The 21,415-nt window shown below is 36.8% G+C and overlaps 1 protein-coding gene and 3 pseudogenes across 2 annotated transcripts in view; 1 reads left to right on the top strand and 3 right to left on the bottom strand.

The window, feature by feature from the left end:
- The first annotated feature begins 7,745 nt into the window (after positions 1 to 7,745).
- The window catches only part of TTBK2 (tau tubulin kinase 2), a 117,750-nt gene continuing 104,080 nt past the window's right edge, over positions 7,746 to 21,415 (top strand). For both annotated transcript variants that reach the window (XM_006920449.3, XM_025038824.1), the window contains exon 1: positions 7,746 to 8,138. The gene's annotated coding sequence lies outside the window, so the exon portion shown is untranslated. The remainder of the gene's footprint in view (positions 8,139 to 21,415) is intronic.
- LOC112469754 lies at positions 10,826 to 10,944 on the bottom strand (annotated as a pseudogene).
- LOC102884355 lies at positions 11,010 to 11,772 on the bottom strand (annotated as a pseudogene).
- Positions 15,440 to 15,558, bottom strand: LOC112469873 (annotated as a pseudogene).

Here is a 21,415-nt window from a genome sequence, read left to right on the forward strand (position 1 = left end):
GCAAAAAGTCCAAGTCACTTATAAAATAAAGTTAGATTGGCATTAGATTTCTTGGGAGCAACATTTTAAAGATACTTAATAAAAGGATTTTCAAGGATTATTATTCCCAGTCAACCTGTCTAAAAGTCCACACAGGTAAGTTAAAAGCATGTTTAATACTCAGGAAATATTTTTTTCCCCATGAACTTTGAGGAATTTACCGGAGAATAATTTTCACAAATCAAAAAATGGTTATAGAAGCTTTGGCATATAGTCAGGGGTGGGGAGGGCGGGAGGACGGGGAGGTGATAAGTGTTGCATAAAGGAGACAAAATCAGATGTTCTGATAATGTAAAATTAATACAACTAAAAAAAATGGGAAGAAAAAGCTGAGTAGGTAGAAAGTTAACACTGATTACATCCATGGTATTAGCTAGAAGTGAAAAGATTACATTTGAGCTGACAGATAAAAACTTAAGTGTGCAAATCAACACTAGGGTAAAACTAGTGGCTAGATCGTAAGAAAGAAGGGGCCAGATAAGAAGCAGTTTCAAAATTGCTCATATATTAAGAAAGCAACAATATTTAAAGAGAGTACTAAGTATTATGTACAGATATTGGAATAAACTTTGCAACTAGAACTACGGTATAATACCAAAGGGGAGGGGAGGCAAAGGAAATAGATTACATAGTGAAACAAGAAAAATTCAGACCAAACGATAAATGTAAATGGGCTTAACTCACTTATTTAGAAAAAATATCAAATGAGATTATAAATAGATTCAGGTGAAAATAAAGAAATATACCTAATTTTAAAATGGGCAAAAGATTTGAATAGATATTTCTCCAAAGAAAATATACACATTTCTGAAAGTATATGAGAAGATGCTCAACATCATTATTCATTAGGGAAATGAACATTAAAACCACAAGATACCACTTCATACCTGCTAGGATGACTATTGTCAAAAAGACAGACAATAATGTGTTGGCAAGGATATGGAAAACTCAAACCAAATGCAGGCAGTCCTCACTTTGTACAGTAGTGAATTACTGTGAATGTTGTCATGCAAGCTGAAATCATACAAAGCAATCTTAACAATCAATGGGAAAGATTACTATTGTTCTATGGTCTTTAAAAATTTTGGTCAAAAACTTTCTGTTAGTTATAAATATACAGGAAAATGAAAATGGTAACACTAATATTTGTTACAATGTAATTTATAACATTAGAAACATTGAAAATTAAAGTGTTTTATTTCTTTGAACTTAAGAAAAAATGTCAAGAATGCTTGCCTTCTCTTTGTATAACTTATACCGAGTGAGTGTTTTTTCTATGCCTTGGCAACTTGTCATACTTTCTAAGTGTGGATCAGATTCCAACATTGTATCTTTTGTGTTTTCAAGATTGTGAAATACTTCTAAGAGTTCTCTTAATGTGAAGTTTTTGCCAATGTCATTTCTTCTGAGACATTTGTCATAACTACTTATTTATTTGGGTAAGTTTGCCTTCACTAAGTTCCTCTGACTGCATACTAAAGTCTCTCAAATAGCAGCTGTGTCAGCAATTCCACAGTTAACTATTTCTTCTATAACTTCTATAACATTTATATTTGACCCAAATTTCACTACCAGCATTATCACTTTAGTTTCTTTGATGCACTTTTATCTTTGTTGGCTACTTCTCTCTATCATTCATTTTTGTAAAATGTCACATGGCTTTATTACTGAGAGACAAAAAGGTAACACAATGACATGCTTTGCTCTGTCCCTGCACTGAATTAACAGATGTGCAATGTCCAGTCACCAACAGCCTTTGAAAGTAGTGACATGATTGAACACTGATCATGACACACATCTGTTATTTAGTGATTTGTGGACTGAAGAAAGAGCTACAAATTTGTACTTTATGCAATTACTCACAGATAATATACCATTGTAAGTGAAATTTGAACTATGTTGACAGACTAGTGTTAATTAAAACATGGTAACTGAAAATCTTACATCTAGGAACCGTGCAAACTAAGGACTTCTTGTATAGAGCAGCAACTTTCATCAAGCAAAACTACAGGATATAAAAGGATAAAAAGACATTAATAAAGGAGACGTTAACGAACATCTCCCAAAGTTAAATAGATAAAGTGGATGAAAAATTAATAAGGATATAGTAGACCTGAACAACATAATCGGTGTTAGTTCGGTCCTATAGTAAACAAACTGAGACAAATTCGGAAACAAAAGCCTTAAGTAGCTGCACTAACACATTCAGTCATAACTGGGCATGGTAGTAGCAAGAAGTGTCATGGTAGATCATCTAAATTCCCTGCTCTTTTTAACTTTCAACAGCCCTTACCTTCTCTGCTGATCTGTCAATTACCTTTGCCAAGATGATGACTCCTCTTCTTACTTGCTAGTCAGTAGTTACATGTAGTCTAAAAGACCCAGTCTGCAGCCATAGTTTGTGTCCCCTTAGAGACCATGACTTCTAACCCTGAAGAACTCAGAGCTGCAGGAACAGGAAGCACAGAGTCCTCCATGGAGTCATTGAGAATGATGTTAAGTAAAGCTGCTCCTTGGTTCCTGAACCTCAGGTATTTTCCTATTGGGAACAAACCATATAAAAGTTTCTGATTCCACGCATGCAGTGTGTGACACCCCACCCTCAGAGAGCATTGCCTCTAAGCTGACACTTCAACTGCATCTGTCACAGGCCATTCCAACATTCTACAGGCCCAGCTGTTCCTAAAAAGTACAGTATGCAATATGACCAGTGTGTCTCATAATCATGGGCACAGTCCTGAACCTCATTACCTTGAAAGTGGATTCCCTGTTTGCATGCTATGTTGTGTGGAATTCTGTGCTAGTGGAACAGGTACTCTATACACCCCAGATAGTGGTGCTTCCTGAAGCTCTGTGGGCAAGACAGGGAAACTCATACCCTGAATAGGTGTCTAATCTTGTGAGAATGAAGCACTGACTGTTCTAGGATAGAAGCTTCCTAGTGTAGTCAACTTGCCACCAAGTAGCTGGTTGATCTGATCTTGAAAACAGTGCCCTGTCAATGGAGTGATGGACTCTATTGCTGACAGGTTGGACTTTCAAGCGTGGCAGTAGCTCTAAGAGCCTTGGTAAGTGGAAATCTGGGCTGTTGGGCTTATGCTTAATCTTCACCTCTGCATTTGTGTGCCTGTTGTGTCAGTTACCAAGGGTGCTAACTTCTGAGTTATTTTGACTACTTGTTTAGTACCTTTTCTACAATGGATAAATTCTGGTGAGCATTCATATCTAATGCAAAAAAATTTTGCACTTTGTGCACGTACCTATATGTCCATCCATAATTATACAGTATGTATAATTATGTACGCTTTGTGTCCAGCTTCTTTTGTCGTTGAGATCATTTTTGTAATCTTCCTCATCAGGTCTCTAAAAATTATAAAAATCCCTAGTCACTGGATAATCTGCTTTGATTAACAAAATAGAAGCGACCATTCTGTTTTATTTCAATACAGCTAGCATTGGAATACTGTGATCACTAGGGTGCACTATAGCTTTACTACCCAGTTAGTCTTCCTGGCAGTAGAGCCAAAAAATCACAGAAAGCTAGCTGTCCGGTGTTTGAAGTAGCTAGCTAATCACTGAACCAGACTGAAAGTCTCTAAACTTTTTTCAGACTGTTGCAGGCACACATCAGAAACACAACATTATCTCATCAGCTTCTCATTTGAAAATTGTGAATTACAACAGTAATATGTTAATGAATGACCTTTCAATAAAGATAAATCTTAAAAGACTGAGTGAATATGTAAAATTCACTGTTCTAATAGAATAAAATTTGCAAAATGTTAACATTTTAATGGTATAGTTGTTATGTATTTCACAAAAGTTAGGCATAAATAGGAAGTAAATCAAGAAATAACTATAATTAGCATTACTTTTGTAAATGCAAACTTTTAGTTTATTTTCAAACATTACTAGTTCAAATCAGTGTCCGTCTTCTCTCATAGTAAGGTCTATTTTAATAATCATCAAACACAAATTGATATTCAATAAGTTAGACCATAGACTCACATACCCAAAATTGAGATTACTTCCTCCCCTTCCCCGGTTTCTTTTACCTTATTTTGTTTGAAACTTCTTTTATTAGAAATAAAGGATGAAGTTTTTAAAAACACACTTAAGGTAGTTAACATATTTGGTATGAATGCATTTCTGTCAGAAGAGGTCAAGCTCTCAGAGGACCCCAACGATTTGGCCTGCAAGGGATACTTTGCTGACTGACCCCTGTTCTAGAGCATCTGTATATGTTACATAATATGCTTGATTGCAGTTCATTGTAATAGAATTTACATATTTGCTAATCCATTGTGAAGCCCTTGAGGACAAGAACTGACTTTATTCATATTTGTTTTTTTCAGTGCCTAGCTGAGTAGTTGGCATTAATAGGCTCTATATTTTTTTGTTTAGTAAATTAGCTAATATTCAAATAGAAAACTGGTTAGATTGATAAAAAATGAAATAGCATTGTTTGCTGGTTTTTGGAGCAGTTGAGTACTAGTTCACTATTGGGGTTTATGATTCAAAGGACTGCAGTGTTTTAAAACAGCTTTACTGAGATATAATACACATACCATACAGTCCACCCAGTTAAAATGTACAATTCTGAGATTTTTTAATTGAGCTATAATTGACAGAACACATATTATTTTCAGGTGTACAACATGAAATTTGCTTTTAAAGAGGGAGATGGAAAGCAAGAGGAGTCTCTTTTCCTTGAGTTGCACACTAGTTCATACTGTGCTATTGTCCCAATAATTATGAAAGGAACCCATCCAGATCATTTCCTCTTCGGATTAGGGGAAGATTCGAAAGTAGTACATCATTGGATATCTAAAGACAGCTGGAGGAGGCCACAAATGGAGAAAAAGGGATTCTCCAATATGTTCTTTATTCTGATAGGAGAAAAGCTGTGTTGAAAGGGGCATTATATTCTGTATTGGGACTCAGTATAAATCTGAACTTCGCTCATTATCCTTGAATATACTCTAAGACCTATCCTAGGATCAGAGTCTCATTCTTTCAGACTTAGTCTGAAAGCAACAGTAAATATTTATTATATCACATAGTTTCTGAAGGTCTGGATTTGGGGAGTGGCTTAGCTGGGTGATTATGGCTTAGGGTATCTCTCAGAAGGTGGCAGTCAAGATGCCAACTGGGCCTGCCATCTTCTGAAGGCTTGCCAGGGGCTGGAGGATCTATTTCCAAGAATGACTCACAAACATGGCTGGCAAGCTGGTGCTAATTAATTGGTGTAATCCCTCAATTCCTTGCCAGGTGCCCACTCCAAGGGACTGCTTGAGTACCCTCATGTTACGGCACTGGTTTCCCTCTAAGTAAGTGATCCAAGAGAGCATAAAGTGGAAGCTACAAAGTCTTTTATGACCTAGCCTTGGAATTTGCACACCATAATTTTGAAAAAGCTTATCATTTACACAGGTCAGCCCAATTCAGTATGGGAGAGACTATTGTGTAGGGAGAAGATATTAGGAGCCAGGTATCATTGAAGGACATCTTATTTGTTTTTTAATATAATATACTATATATATGTATGTATTTCAAGGAAGATTCCTGAATTCAGGTACCAGCTCTTGAATAATATATTACTTTTCCATTTATCATAACTGAAAAAAAAAAAATAGCTCTTGGGACAAACCAATAATTCTTAAACAGAAAAGTCCAGAGAAAATAGAGGCCTGGGAAGCTGTTTTTCTTGGGCAGTCCAAATATCCCGGGATTCCTACTCCTGTGGCATTAACTTTCACAGTATATTCATTCTTATACTTCCCCTACCCTGAGATACACTGTTGCCCTATTCTCCAGATATTCATCACAGAACACTTCCTTCTGTACTTTTTTTCACCTCTTTCTTGACATACAACTACTGGACTGCTTTCTCACTCTATCTTATCCTTCATGGATTTGCATATGAGAGTTTGTCATGAAATAACAATCAGAAAAATAATCATCTTTCCATCATTTGGAGAATCTAGCTGTACCTACTGACTCATTTAAAACAAACACAATAGTAGTTCAACAAATTTATTAAAACCCTTACTCCTAATAGCAGTGATTATATTTGGGTAGCTGGAAGAGGACACATTATATTTGCTAAGTGAGTGAAAAATATTCTCTTTAAATAGAGAATAGCTATTTGAAATATTACTAGGCATATTGTCACTGAATCTGGACTTTTTCCCCTATAAACTTAATTTTAAGGAAAAGTATTTACAGAAACTCTAATCCTTTCCAATTCAAATTGCTTGCCCAGTCAATACTCTGAAATGAACTATATTGTTAAAGTAATGGAAAAATCAACTTGTGGTTTTAATCAGTGGAAAGAAAATTTGGCAACTTCAAGTTTGGATAGAACAAGATGAGCTGCATCGTGACTACTTTAATGTACATTTTGTCCTGCTTTTTATCCAAGCATCTAGACATGACAGACAGTAGAGGTGCCTGCTGTTTTTTAAATAATGTCAAGAGGCTGTGGCATTTCCTGAACAAGAAGAAACAGTTCTGAGATTGAATATAGGATTCATATTTAACCCTTCTATATTCTTAATCAGCTTTAATCATAATGTCACTTAAGTGAAGAAAAAGATTTTAAGTAAAATGAAGTTGTGAATTCATTGCATCCTTTCAGTTCATGGCAGACTCCTGGGAGTCATTGTGATTATTCAGTAAAAAAGCATTGAACACGGGAGGTTCAAGAGAGCTGAGTTTTGGTTCTGTCACTAATTAGTTTTCTAGCCTTGGGAAAGCTCTTTAACCTCTTCGGGTTTTTACTTCTGTAAATTGGTGGGTAAAGATAGGGGGACTGGTTTAATCTTAGTTTCCTCTCCACCAGAGCTTGACACAATTAACACCAAATACAAATTCATCGCACACAGCCTCATTGCTCCGCCTTCCTTGCTTGCTTTTGAAAGTCTTCGAGGGACTCCCGCATTCTCTTGCTTAGAATCCCATTCTGGTGCTCGGCAGGAGGGGAGGGGGGTTGCTCATTGAACCTTTGGCTGGTGGTGTTTAAACAGGAATGGAATCTCGTCCTTCGTGGGTTGTGAAAAGCGTACGGATACTCCCGCTCCAGGCTGACATTTCTTCCCAGAGTCTTGGTCTCCTTTCAGCCTACACCTCAAGGCCTTGCCCCAGTACCCACCAGCGATTAGCTTCGCGTTAGGAAGTTCTGGGGACAGCGTCAATTTGCCAGATTCTGGCAGCTCCGGTTCTTTGGAAGAGGCATGGCAGGGCCTTACAATTCGGGGCCCTTCTTCGCGACTACCTCAAAGTATGTAAACAAAGCATTTCTGATTTTCTTCCGAAAAGCCCAACCCTGGGGTCACAACCACGCTTCTATAACCAAGTGACAGCACACCACTGTGCGCCAACCACTAATCTCGGAAGCCCTACTTCTTGGTTCGGGACCCACCAGCAGCTGCGGCTGCGGCTGGAACTACGAGGCCCAGAATCCCCGCGCGCATGCGCGCTGCCTTTGTGACGCTCGTTTCCCGGTAATTCGCCCTCTCAGGCAAACCTGAAGATAGCGGCAATTCTCCGGTGGGGGGCGGAGACGCTCTCTGCCTGACTCTCCGCCCCCTTCGTGATAGGCAATGGGACCAGCCAACCGACGTGGCGGGCTCGTGACGCGCTCTCCAATCAGCACCTGTGGCGGAGAGGTGGGCGTGCGCACTGGCAGGGCAGGTGGGCTAGGCTGTGCCGGGTTGCGAAGGGGGAGAATAACGTCGGGTCGGGTCAGCGGGCGCTGCAGTAGTCGCCGCAGCGGCGATGGGAGCGGTGGGAACGAGGCGGCGGCGGCGGCGGCAGGAGGAGGAGCAGGGGCTGGCACAAGAGCAGCGGCTGGGGGCGGCCAGCAGCAGCAGTAACAGCAGCAGCTGCCGCCGCCGCCGCCAGTAAACGCGGACGGTACCCGAGGGGACTACCCAGACAGCCGGCCCTCGAAGCCGCGCTCGGGTCCCGCCGCACTTCGCGGCGGGGGATGGGCGGGCGGTGGCGGTCCCGCCTGCTGAGAGTCGACCCCTACGGGTCCCGGCCCTGAGCTGGACGCGAGCCCTCGGTCCGAAGTCCCTGCGTCCGCCCTGGCCCAGGTAGGACACACCCCCCCGAACCCCTAGGGCGCCGCCGGGGGAGCCCTGGGCCCCGCCCTCCCTAGTTCTGTCCCCCTCCTCCGGCTCCACCTCTCGCCCAGTGACCGACCTGGTGCGGAGGGGAGGGGTACGGGAGATTCCTCCATAGCTGCCCACGCCCTGGGCTTGTGCCAGACCCAGTCACTCCACCGCGGAGACCGTCTCCCTCTCCCCGGTTTCCCCCAAGGCTTGCGCCCCGTTCCCTCAGAGGCTTTTGGTGTCTTCACCGAACTTGGAGGGTCACGAAGCTTCATTCTGATCCTCTTTCTGTGGGTGACCCACATATCACTTATATTCATGCTGCTTCTGGTACCAGGACCGAGCTCAGAGTATTCTCAGGCTATATTGAACGCTTCTTTCCTACCCCGCCTCCACGAATATAATAGAAAGGGGCATGGAAGTATAGAATCTGTTTGCTGGGTTGCAGCGAGAAGGAAAGCCGTGACTTTCTGTTACTTAGGATGCGAAGTAATGACCTGAGGGATTTGCTTGTCATTTGCTTTCACTAAGATGATGTTGACACCTCGTGTTACTGTGGGAGGGACAAAAGACTCCACACATATGTACTGTCAAATCAGAAGTAAATAATCCATTAAGATGCCAGTATACTTTATCCCACAGTGAAGTTAATTTTCTTTCAGTCGTGGCTGCATTAGAGGTAAAAATGACATTGAGTTGTACTTTGCTCAGAATTAAAGTTGATAGGTGGCAGCAATCCCAGTGTTAACTCTTCTCGTCTCTAGCTTTAGAAATTGTTTTTTTCTTTGAACATTAACGAGGGAAATTTTATTGTAAATTGTGTATTATGTAAAGGTGATTTCGTATTAAATAGAAATTGATATTTTGTATGCATGTTGGAGGATCGCATTATTATGAATGGGCACATGTACACACACACACACACACACACACGCGCGCGGAGGATTCCACTCAATGTGTTTTGTTACAGTGTTTGGTTCTGAGCCATTGATAACAGTTGCATTGGTTTCTAAAACACTGATTTGCTAGGATAGACCACAAAGATGTGTTTGCTGTTTCCTTTAGGGTAAATGGAATAGGGTAACGTTCATTTGGGGGTGGGGAGTAGGGGAGAGATGGAAAATTGATTTTAAAGTATTGAGGGAATTGAATGCTATGTGTTTCTTTTTTTTTTTAATCAAGAAGCAGCGATGATGACAAATACTACTTAATATGATTAAATCTTGAATTCATCTTAACTCTAAAAAAATTTCAAATAATGAGTATGTGGACTTTGATGGCATATTGTGATCTATTCAAATTGAAAACAAACTGAAAGGAATTTTTAATTTAGAAGCTTATGTTTTCCTGTATGACACATTTTTATCAAGGCACTGAAAGGGATGTTTGAAGCATAGTTAAAAGAAGTTTCTCTAACACTTTCCCTTTATGATAGAATGCTAGGAAATAGGAAATACTTTTTCTTCTTTCAGTGTTAGCCACACAAAAGAAATTGAAGTCCCTAGTCACATTTAATTTATAATATCAAATTGAAACAAATTTGATCTTTAGTAGGGGGTTAATAATAATGTATCTTACTTATTATCTTGTACTGTAGTTAATACATAATTTAGTGAATTCTCTATTTTACTATATGTGATTTCAGATTTTTGTGTCTTCTTTTGACTTTCTTTTAAATACTGATGATTTTAATGCCTCAAGAAAACTTCATCATATTAGGCTCATTTGCTTTAACAAATTAATTCAATTACATAAGGCTTCAAATACCTTTAAATGTAGTGTTAGAAGTGAAGTTTGTATAATTTAGACTACTTTTGAGGGTATTTTACATAAAAAAAATGTGCTAAAATGTGACAGTGATAGATTGTTGGCTTTTCAATGTAAACGAATGTTACAGAGCTGAGTTTGCTATGATCATAGAATTTAAATATAACTTTGGTAGGGAGCAGGCAATTCTGTATAAGTGTTGTAACTTCAGAAAGTAATACATAGGCGTGACAACTTGATTATAACTCTTTGGAGACTTTGGACTGGAACCACTTAACTAAGGCACTTTCAGTGGTTCCTAATCCTCAGAAACTGTGAGATAATGTTTGTTGCCTTAAAAAAAAAGGCAATATGTAACAAGGGAAAATGTTTAATGACCTTTATTGAGCTAGTGGAAGCTGAATTGATTAGCAAAATAAAACAGCCTTTAAAAATGAGTGGGTAATATGGCTTACTTCCTTCCCCACTTAAAAAAAATCTTCTACACATAATAATGCAATTGAGTCGGAAAATGAAAAAATCTTCTATAGAAAAACTCTTTTATAGATATGTGGCAAACTATCTTTACAATTTGAGCTCATGCTACTCAAATTACTCTAGTCATGTTTTCTTTTGCTATTTTTGAGTTTTTTGAGCTATATTAATATATCTAGAACTATGTCAGTTTATTTGGTGATATTGTAGGACAACTTCAATATTTATAGATTTTTAAACTTTTATACTGTTTTGGTTCCTTGTCATACTCTGTTGTTGTCCAGTGTATTGTAAATATAGTAATGGTCATGGTAGATTCTCCCCGCCCCCAGGCATTAGTATATAGAATCCTTGTGTTATAAATACTTTTACAGCTTTTTTTTTCTTCACTATATAATAATAATAATAATAATTGTTATTTTTTTAACCACCTATAGCACCTGGTATTCCTAGGTGGTCTCCCATACAAGTACTAACCAGGCCAGACTCTGCTTAGCTTCTGAGATCAGACGAGATCGGGCTCATTCAGGGTGGCATGGCTGTAGACTATAATTATTTTTTAATGTCCAGAGTTTATCATACGAGGGCCAGAGTTTTCTTCCAGACTCAAGTTTATAAATTCTCAGTTGGTTTGTGAGGCCTGCAGGGATACTTCTTGCTTAATTTGGTTTCTGAGAAGACTTCATTCAAGTCCTCAGTAGTCATCTGATCAAGTGGAATTATGTTTTTCATCTTCTCCAGCTCTTTCTCGTAGTGCTCAATCTTAGCCTTTGCGAGAGACAAAAACTCGGCACAACTTTTCACATCTTCTTTTTCTTCAGCATTATTGACCTAGGGCACTATATTTATCCTCTGGCAAAGGAACCTTCAGGGCACTGAACTTTTTCTCAAAGTCATCTACCAAGCCAACCTTGGCTACATTTGCCTTATAGTAAGCCCAGTCGATAGTAGGTAGATTTTCAGGTAGAGTAGCCAACCTGGAGGTGAGGGTCTCATTTCAGGATTTCAGGGAGTTAGCAATGGCTTTCTGGTTTGGGGGTATGATCTCCCCAAAAGCTACCTACTCAATAGCTTTTAGAGCAAGTTTTTGCCCAGCCATCTTGAGATCCTTCACCGACCCCAACGGCCCATAGTCTTAGTAAGGCTGTAAATACTCAGTGCTCTCTGGTTAAATATTATACTTGCATATTTGATAAAAGAGCCTTTAAGTCTATATGAAAAAGTTGAGGTTTTTAGAGCTAAATTTTGAGCATATTACCACTCAAGTTTCTGTCCTTAATATCTGGTGATCCTTGATTGTAATTTAAAATACAGATTGAAATTACATTATTTACATAATGTGAATGTCGGTTTTGCCAGAAAATTTTCTCTTTTAAACAGGTGATTTTTAAGCAGACTTTTTGGTATATTTTCATTTATGTTACATAACTTTAAACGTAATGATTCTTGTCTTTGTGATTATTTTATATGTTCTTGATAGTTAATTGAACATATAGTACTTATGAACTTTTGTAAATATTTTGAATTTTTTTTCTGTGACTTTTTTTAAACCTTTTTATGTAAGATCCTTGATGTTTTGGGATGTTGATAGCTGCTTTTTATTTCATGAAGTAATTTGCTTTTACTTCAATTAGAGTGAAGCTTTTCAAGGTAAAAAATTAAGTGTTGTTTGAAAAGAATCTGGAGTGTTGTAGTGTCTTGTGAAAAACGGGAGGTTGTAGCTTCTTTAAAACGTGGTAGATTTAATCTAACCATATTTTAAAATTTAGTTTTTTTTAAACAAAGAATTTGCATCTTTATTGAAAATAAGAATCAGTATTTTTTAATGTTTGAATTAGAAAACCTTTTTGCCGTTATATCTGTTTTTACCAAAATGCTTTTCTCGTTATATTTATACTTTTTTTTTCTTTCTGCAGTTTCAGGTAACTGCCTTAAAACAAAAATCTTTTTTTGCATTGTTTCTCTTGTTCTAGCCATATGATGATTTGAATACTGTATCTTGTTCATATCGGTCTTACATCGTTTTCCACATGTATTATGTATTATGGATTGTTTGGAAAGCTCTCTCTTTTTTTGCTCTTGATCCACTAAATGCCTCAGTTTCTAAAATATCTCAAAAATGGTTTTATCAACATTTTTCAGTGACGAATAAGGCAGAAATGAATAGGAAAAAAAATGAGTGAAGAGAAAATTGTGAGCCTTGCCTCTCGTGAAATTTGATTTGAAAAAATCATCTGGAAGCTAACTCACATGATAGTAAATGAGATTAGGACTTCATTTCTGCTACTTGCCTAATACTTGAAAAATTCATCATGTCCAAGACAAAAGTCAGCCGTCTTTTAATTCTATAAGTGAAAGTATCAGTATTTAATCAGTCACCTAACCTCTAAAATCTCATTTCTTTATTTTTTGAGTTTCCTCTTTTCCTTGGTTCTACCAGCATAAAACCTCTCCTTTTCATTTCCACTGCTATCATTTTAACCTAGCCTCTCTGACCCTCACTGAGAGCTGTTGCAATAGACTCATCTATTTATTTATTAAATATGTGTTAAACATCTACGATGTTACTATGCTAGAGATTCAGCAGTGAGCAAGATAGAAATGACCTCACTTTTGGAGCTTACAATACAGTGGGAGCAGACAATTGTAGAACAAAGAATTACAAGGGTTCTAAGTATCATGAAAACAAAATGTAGACTACCACATAGGAAGCGGGTTCAGGGAAATAGTCTTCTGTTTTATCAACCATAAAATAGTATTTTTTTTTAAAGTTTATTCTGCATATTCTTCCAGATTTAGTTGTTATATGTACATATTCCACTAGTTTATTCTACATGCTATACCAGGTTCAGAGGTTAGTGGATGTATTATAGCTATAAGTAGTTAAATAATTTTAAAAAATAAATAATTAAAAATAAATGTTTTTAAATCAAAAAATTTTAATAAAAATTAAATGTTCACACAACTCCCGAAACAGCTTTAGAGAAATCCTTTCAGAATTCCAGAGCATTTCAAAAACTTTTATCCAAAAGAAACTCCCTCCAATATAGGTTTCTACTTTGAGTTCTCCCAGGCTCAGTTGCTTGAATACTGACAGAATTCCTATGTTATATTTCATGCTCTCTATTTGAACCTCAGAAGTTAGGATTAGGACTAGGTATTACCAGTAAGAGGGTATGTAAACTTACAAGAAAGAAGTCTTCCAGGTGTGTCATTACAGTCTCTCTGTAGTTAGAGTCCAGCAGTGTGTAGGCGAATTATTAAATGTATAAGTAAGTAGAATATAATCTGAATATTTTTGCCAGATTAAAAATATGTATTTGTAAATCATAAAAAGATATCCCTTATATGCTGGCATCTATTTTGGGGTTTATAAAGTGATGTTAGTATAGCCACTAACCTCTTAAATGCTTATCAAACAAATGAATAGAAACTATAAACTGTTCATTGTGCATCAAGATGAGATTTGAATCTATTTTGATCTCTATTATAATATATCATAGGATCTTAGATTCTCATTGCCTGTTTTGCTATTTTTAAAAAGAGAAATTAATATGCTTTAAATCTAATTACAATGAATATCAATTATTACAGAGAAGGTTCTGTATTGATTTTTTTTGTCTTAATGGGAGGATCATAGACATATGCTTTGTTTGGTTGATCTGACTACAATAGATTTTACCCAAAGAATGGTCTCATTTAGCGTTTTCCTTATAGTCTGACCATGTAAGTTACACTGTACTTTCTATAAGGGAAGAATTTGTTTATGTGTTGTTATTATGGTAGCCAGGCAAAGGAGACCTAGATTGTTTACACTTTTATTCTGTTGTCAGTAATTGTAACCATGCTGACTTACTAGGTTTCTCTTTAATAGATATTTTACTTCCTTAAATATATTTCTTGAGCCCAGAGATATTCATTGCTGCTGGAAAGTATAATTTACCTCCTGTGAAAGTTTAGAAGAAACAATTGAAGTATAAGTGGTCACTAAATTTTCTTTCTCTTTCCGTATCAGCTAACAGAGTTGTTCACAAATCTTCATCTCTTTTTAGTAACTTTTTAGAAAGGCTCTTGCTAAAACCTATGAGGTAAAACAAAAACAAAATCACATGGATTTATCCTATTCTTGATCTTTATTTCTGTTGTTTACGTTAGTATTATTATATGTTTTTAAAAACCTAGCTAGTGTGAAGTCTTTGTAAAGTTATGTCTACACCTCTTGTTTTATTTTAAAACATAATTTAGACAATTTTTTATAATGTGAAAAATGTAATATTTCAACTTTTGAGAAGTATGAGAGAGCCACTCTGCATCTAACTATATTTTAATCTGTTTTTGGAATATAGATCAGGTATTCTAAATACTGTGTATTTACATAATAGATCATGATGACTTTGACAGTATCTGATCTTTTACTTTAATAACAGGGGGTATTTAGTATATTGATAGTTTTCATCAAATTTGGAAAATTTTCAGACTTCAGGGTTTTTTTTCCCACCATAAAATCTCCCTGGGCCAATAAATGTATCTAGAAATTAAAATAAATATCTACTAAAAGTAGAGAGAAACTTTATATAAGACAGTATGGTTACAATAACTGACAACAAAATGAAAGCGTAAACAACCTCTCTGTTCTCTTTCTGGGACTCTGGTTATATACCTGTTAGGCTTTTTGATGTTATCCCATAGCTCACTGGTGCTCCATTTGGTTTCTGTCTTTTATGCTATATTCCATTTTGGATAGTTTCTTTTTCTGTATCTTCAAGTTCATTAATCTTTTTTTCTACTGTAGTTAGTCTGTGGTAATCCTATCCAGTGACTTTTTTTTTACCTCAAATATATACTTTTCATGTCTAGAAGTTTATTTTTTTAGTATCTTCCATTTCTCTCCTGATGCTTATGCTTTCTTCTGTTTTCTTGAATATATTGAATATATATGTGTGCGTGTGTGTGTGTGTGTGTATTTTAGGCGAGGCGACCCTTGGTTGACCTCACAGATTGCAAGAACCTTGTCAGTTCACAATCCCTTTTTTTATTTTTTACGCCTACAGCACCTGGTCTTCCTAGGTGGTCTCCCATCCAAGTACTAACCAGGCTTGACCCTGCTTAGCTTCCGAGATCAGATGTGATCGGGCTTGTTCAGAGTAGCATGGCCGTAGACTGAATATATTTATAATAGCTGTTTAAATTCCTTGTCTGTCATTTCTATCATCTGCACTATTTCTGGGCCTGTTTTTAATTGAGTGATATTTCTCCTCGTTTGCATCCCTGGTAATTTCTGTTTGGGTGCCAGACATTGTGATTTTACATTGTTATATGCTGGATATATTTGTTTGTTTTCCTTTAAATATTTTTTGGGGTTTGTTCTGGGATATATTTACTTGAAAATAGTTTGATTCATTCAAGGCCCTGTTTTTGAAGGTCTTTTTCACTCTGCCTGGTGAGCATAGAAACTATTCACAGCCTTGTGTGAGCATCAGAATTTTTCTGCCTGCGCCTTTCCAGTGTTTCTTTCCCTGGTCTTGATCACTTCCTCACACACATTCTCAGATAAGTACTCAGCCAAAGTCTCAAGGGGGAACCCTCTCCAGATATCCAGAGCTCGTTCTTTGTGTAGCTCTCTCTTCTCCAGTGTTCTGCCCTGCCTTGTCCTCCCCAAAACTCTAAATTCTGTCTCCTCAACTCCCTGAGACTACTGGGCTCTGTTGGGTTCCCTATTCATGTGCTGCAGCCTGGAAATTCTCTAGGTAGGGGCAATCATAATACTTACCTAATTTATGTCCCTTCTCTTGTGGATCCCTGTTCTGCACTGCCTGTTGTCTAGTGTCTCAACTCCAGTGTTTCACACATATGCTTTGTCTGTTTTTCTAGTTTAAGGTAGAAGGCTAAATCTGGTCCCTATTACACTGTAGAGGCCAGAAGCTGAAATGGTCTGGTGAGTATATTTAAATTTCAAAGAGGAGTCATATTTCACAGTTATACTGTCATTAGAAATCTATATATTATCTTTATGCTCAAATATAGCTTCAGAAATATTTCCTTACCCTTTAGACATATCATAAGCTCTTCTGATGATTAATTCTAGCACTGTTCCCACTGATATTAAAATTGTAGGTAAAACTAATTTTTCTATTAAAGAGCAGAATCTTACATAAATTATATATGGCACTTATAAAACCATGCTGTTATCTATTTAGTGAATTATTGAGCACTCTCCCCGCCTGCGTCCCCCCCGCCCCCCGCAAATGTAGGAGAATTTTATTACTTCAGCCTGTGTAGGTAATAGTAATCTTAACTGGACTTCTTTTCCTTTTGCATTATATCCTCCCTAGTAGTGGCTCCCCCTTGTCTACTGGAATAGAAGTAAGTCTATCTTGTTCCTAGCCTGATTTTTACAGTCTGAACTCAGTTTACTCTTCAGGCCTGTGTGTGCTTTCTCCACAATCAGAACTTTTCCATTTAGACTTATCTATGATTTTTCCCGTGCACTTGTATGTTGTACTCATTTCTTCTTCTGTGCCTTTGCTTACCTCCTCTGTCAGTTAGCTTTTGCCTTGAAACAAACCACCCCAAAGTTCAGAGGCAAAGTAATCATTTATTAGTTGACTATTACATGGGTTGGCAGTTTAACTAGGCTCTGCCAAATGGTTCTTCTTTTGATCTGGTCTGGCCTCATTTATGTGAGGCAGCTTGGGTTTCTTCACAATCTAGGTTTTAAAACCAACAGAAGAGGACAAGTTTCCATTAGTGCTTTTCAAGCTTCATGTTTGCTGATGTCCCATTGATCGAAGCAAGTCACAGAGTCTACCCCCAGTTTTCAGGATGGAGAAAGAAAATCTACCTTTTGTTGGGAGGTAGTATAGAGGATGTGTATAGAGGAATGGGAGGACTTTGTGAATACTTTGCAATCTACCAAACCACTATAAATCCTATCCATCTCCTCTCAGAAACTTTGTGTGATCATCTTGTCCCACGTTAACCTCCCCCAGTTCTTATTTGTCATCTGCACTTGGCCTTTATAATTTGATGTTGATTAACTTTGTATATTTTTTACATTTTAAATCCAGAGAATTACTATAAATTTCTGTTTTTGTATTATGTGTTCTATTTCAAAGAATAATTTGGAAATAATCAAGGGCAAAAAATTTTATTGAATGACTATGTATTGGATTTTCAAGTGGCTTTGGTTTATTTGCTTGAGGACTACTTACTATCATTCAGCCATATAGGAGGTGAGAGATAGTTCATTCATTCTTCCATTCGTCAAACATTTATTGAAAGATTGTTCTGTGGTAAGTATGCTACTACTAAGAATACAAAGATAAGTAGAGTTCTGTTCTCAACTTCAAGAAATTTATAGTGTATTAGGAAGACTTTGTAAATTGTGTATGTGATTCTAAGCCCATTTCTTTGCTCTGAACCTAGATTTCTATCCCATGCTCAACTCACAGGTTAACTGGCTTTCCACCATTGCATAGACGAGACAGTTTTCTACTATATATCACACTGCTAGATGGTTGTTGCCTAATCTATTCTGTGTCTGGCTTTCCCTGCCGTTGGTTTATATGACTGTTATCTGTTACTGTTCTTTGTATAAGAAATATTAATCATAGAGTACATAAACCATATCTTTAAAGAACAATTAGAAAGCCAAGTGGTCAAGAAATAGAACATTGCTGGTATCTTAGAAGCCCCTTCCTGACCTCATCCCTCTTCTTGACCCCAAAAGAATCCATTCTTGTGATTTTTTGTGAAAAATCATGTCCTTGTTTTTCTTTATAGACTTACTACTTGTGTTTGCATCCCATTTAACATAGTTTAGTTTTGGCTATTTTTGAATTTTGTTTAAAGGACTTATATGTATACTTTTGCTTAATTTTTCTAAATGATGACATGTAAAACTACATGAGATTCATTCATGTAGTTCAGTGTAGCATAGTTTTTTCATTTTCATTTTGGTATCATTTTTGTGGTAGCTAGATTAGTGGTAGCTATGCTCCTTCTATAGATATTCGTGTGCTAATCCCTGAAACCTGTGAGTATGTCACATTATATGGCGGAAGAGACTTTGTAGGTATGATTAAGTTAAGGCTCTTGAGATGAGAAGATTATCTTTGATTATCCAGGTGGCTTCAGTGTAATCACAAGGGACCTTATAAGAGGGAGACATATATATTTTGTCAGAGAGAGGTAAGGAGATGTGATGATGGAAGCAGAGGTCAGAGAGATTTGAAGATGCTGTACTACTAGCCTTGAAGATGGAGGATGGGTCCATGAGCCAAAGAATGCAGGCAGTTTCCAGGAGCTGGAAAAGGCAAAGAAAAGTAATCTCCCCTAGAGCCTATAAAAGGAGCATAGCTAACTGACACCTTGATTTTAGTCTCAGTGGAAGCCAGATCTCTTCTGATCTCCAGAACTGTAAGATTATACATTTGTGTTATTTTGCCACTAAATTTATGGTAACTTGTGTCAGCAGTAGGAAACTAATACTTGTTTTACTGTATTATTACAGTTTATTCTTCTCTTGCTGGACATTTGGGTTATTTTCAGTTTTTGGCATTTATGGGCAGTGACAGTGAACACTTTGAACATGTTCCCTGGTACACATCAGAGAAGAGTGCTTTTATGATATATATATTGGAGAGAGTTACTAGGTCACAAGGTGAACATATTTTTGGTTTGTTTTTATAATACAGAACTATTTTCCAACAGACTTTCCTACCAGCAGTATATGAGAATCAAATTTTTTATTTTTAAAGAATTTCTTACTAGATATTCACTACGATAATGCTTTCTTCCTATATGTAGGTGGGTCCCCAAAATTTGTTTTGAGTCAAAACACATTTGGGATCTAATTTATACTTTTTCCAATCTAGAAATAGTAGGTAGCATTGCTTTATTTTTATTCCCCTTTTGATCATCTAATCTTTCTATTAACTTTAAAGGCAAAATTATAGCAATGCAAATGCTATAACTTAATTTATAATCATAGTTGTAAAGTAATAATTTTTCTCTTGCTGACAAAAACATTTTTAAGTGAATTTAATTAGTAGTTATATAATAGGTTTAAATGCTTGGCCTCCATGCAAACATGATGATTTTCTTTCATCAGCATTCAAGTAGTACAGAGACTGTTTTAGATAGTATTATATCTGTAAATGTGACTGTTTCTCCTTCTATTGGTTAAGAAGCATGCAGAATGATGAACTACTGTTTATTGAGCATAGTGGCATGCCAGGCACTGCGATAAACACTTTATATATATCATATATTATCACTTTTAATCCTTAGCCACTGTTGTTATCCCTTTTTTATACATGAGGAAATTGAGGCACAGAGACATTAAGTAATGGACCCCTAGGTTTCACAGCCAGGATTCAAATTTAGTTAAGTCAAGTTTTAATCTATATATTGCATGGAGTCCCCTGGAGTTAGAAGACAATAAACACACTACAGTGTTATGTTAATTTTTCAAGTAATGCTCATATAAGGAGTTCTCTTCTTTAAGTGTTGTTTGATATGGTTTATGTTTTTGGAATTCTTATACTATTTTTTATCCATTTGCCTTTTGTACTTCATTCTTATTTTCATTCTCTGTTTACTTTTCATTTTCCTTTCATCTTTTTGTTATATTTGTATATGTACATTTATATGACTTTTAAATTATATACGGTTTGATGTCTCATTTTCAGCTGATTAATTAACTTCACCAAATATCTATCTATTGATAAACTACAAAGTTCATAATTTTGGTTATGGCACAGAATATAATGATTATGATATAGTCTTCATCTTCAAGGAATTTGTAATCTTGGGGATTGTCGGCATTTATTAATTTATTGGCTGTTTTCTTCTCAATCTTTTTCTGTCTAGCAAGTGTTTCAAATGATTTTTCACCATATGTTATTTTACAAGTTGAATCTCCATTTAGTATGTTCTGTCCATAATTTTATCTTCTTTGGATCTGTTTTGGTAACACCTCCAGATTTAGCATCATTTTCTGAATTCATTAGTATGCTCTTTATTCCTTGTTTTAGATCATTGAGGATATTGCCAAGTAGGAATTTATTTCATTTCTTTCTTGCAGTATCTAGTTTTATTACACCAAGATTGATTATTTTTAAGTTATTAGCATTACTGAAAAAATTAATCCCAATTATTTGACAGCATTGGTGCTGCAGTCAAATTACATTAAATTTTCAGTATAATCCATGATGTGGAATAAAAAAAGAACCTGCGGTTCAGGTACAACGTTGGAAACTATTGCCCCATTCCAACAAAGCCTAGTGTATTAGTTATCTATTGCTGCATAACAGATTACCTAAAACTCGTGCTTTAAAACAACATCTATTAATTTCACAGTGTCTGTGAGTCAGGATTTTGGATGTGACTCATCTGTGTACTCTGTTTTAGGGTCAGTCACAGGCTCCAGTCAAGGTAGACTGTAGTCATCACAAGGCTCAACTGGGGAAGGATCTATTTCCAAGCTCATGCCAGTGTTTATTGGCATGATTCAGTTCCTTGCAGGTGGTTGGACAGAGGGCCTTAGTTCCCTGCGAGTTGTTGGACTTATTATAATAAGTAGAATCATATAATGCTGCTAGCAGAGGCTGCCCTCAGTTCTTTGCCATGTGGGTCTTTCCTTGGGGTAGCATGGCAGCTTGCCTCATCAGAAGCAAGTGGGAAGAGCCAGAGAAAGAGAATGTGAGCAAGGTAGGTGTTGCAGTCTTCTATAATATATCTGGGAAGTGACATCTATCACTTGTGCTGTATTCTGTTCATTAGAGGCAAGTCACTAAATCTACCCACACTCAAGGGAGAGGTTCAGTAGCACAAGATGGAGTTCATTGGGAGCTGTTTTAGAAGCAGTCTATAATACACCTTGGTAGCTTAAAGGATTCTGGACTTTTTCTTAGGGTTCAGTTCCTAATTGGAACAGGTGTATTCTTAGATTTATTTCCGTATTCTGAAGGACTGTACCTGGGATACTTTGTTCTATGATCTTTCCACTGGTAATT

Source organism: Pteropus alecto, unplaced genomic scaffold (genome assembly GCF_000325575.1).
Source record: "Pteropus alecto unplaced genomic scaffold, ASM32557v1 scaffold86, whole genome shotgun sequence".
In the NCBI taxonomy this organism is placed as follows: domain Eukaryota; kingdom Metazoa; phylum Chordata; class Mammalia; order Chiroptera; family Pteropodidae; genus Pteropus; species Pteropus alecto.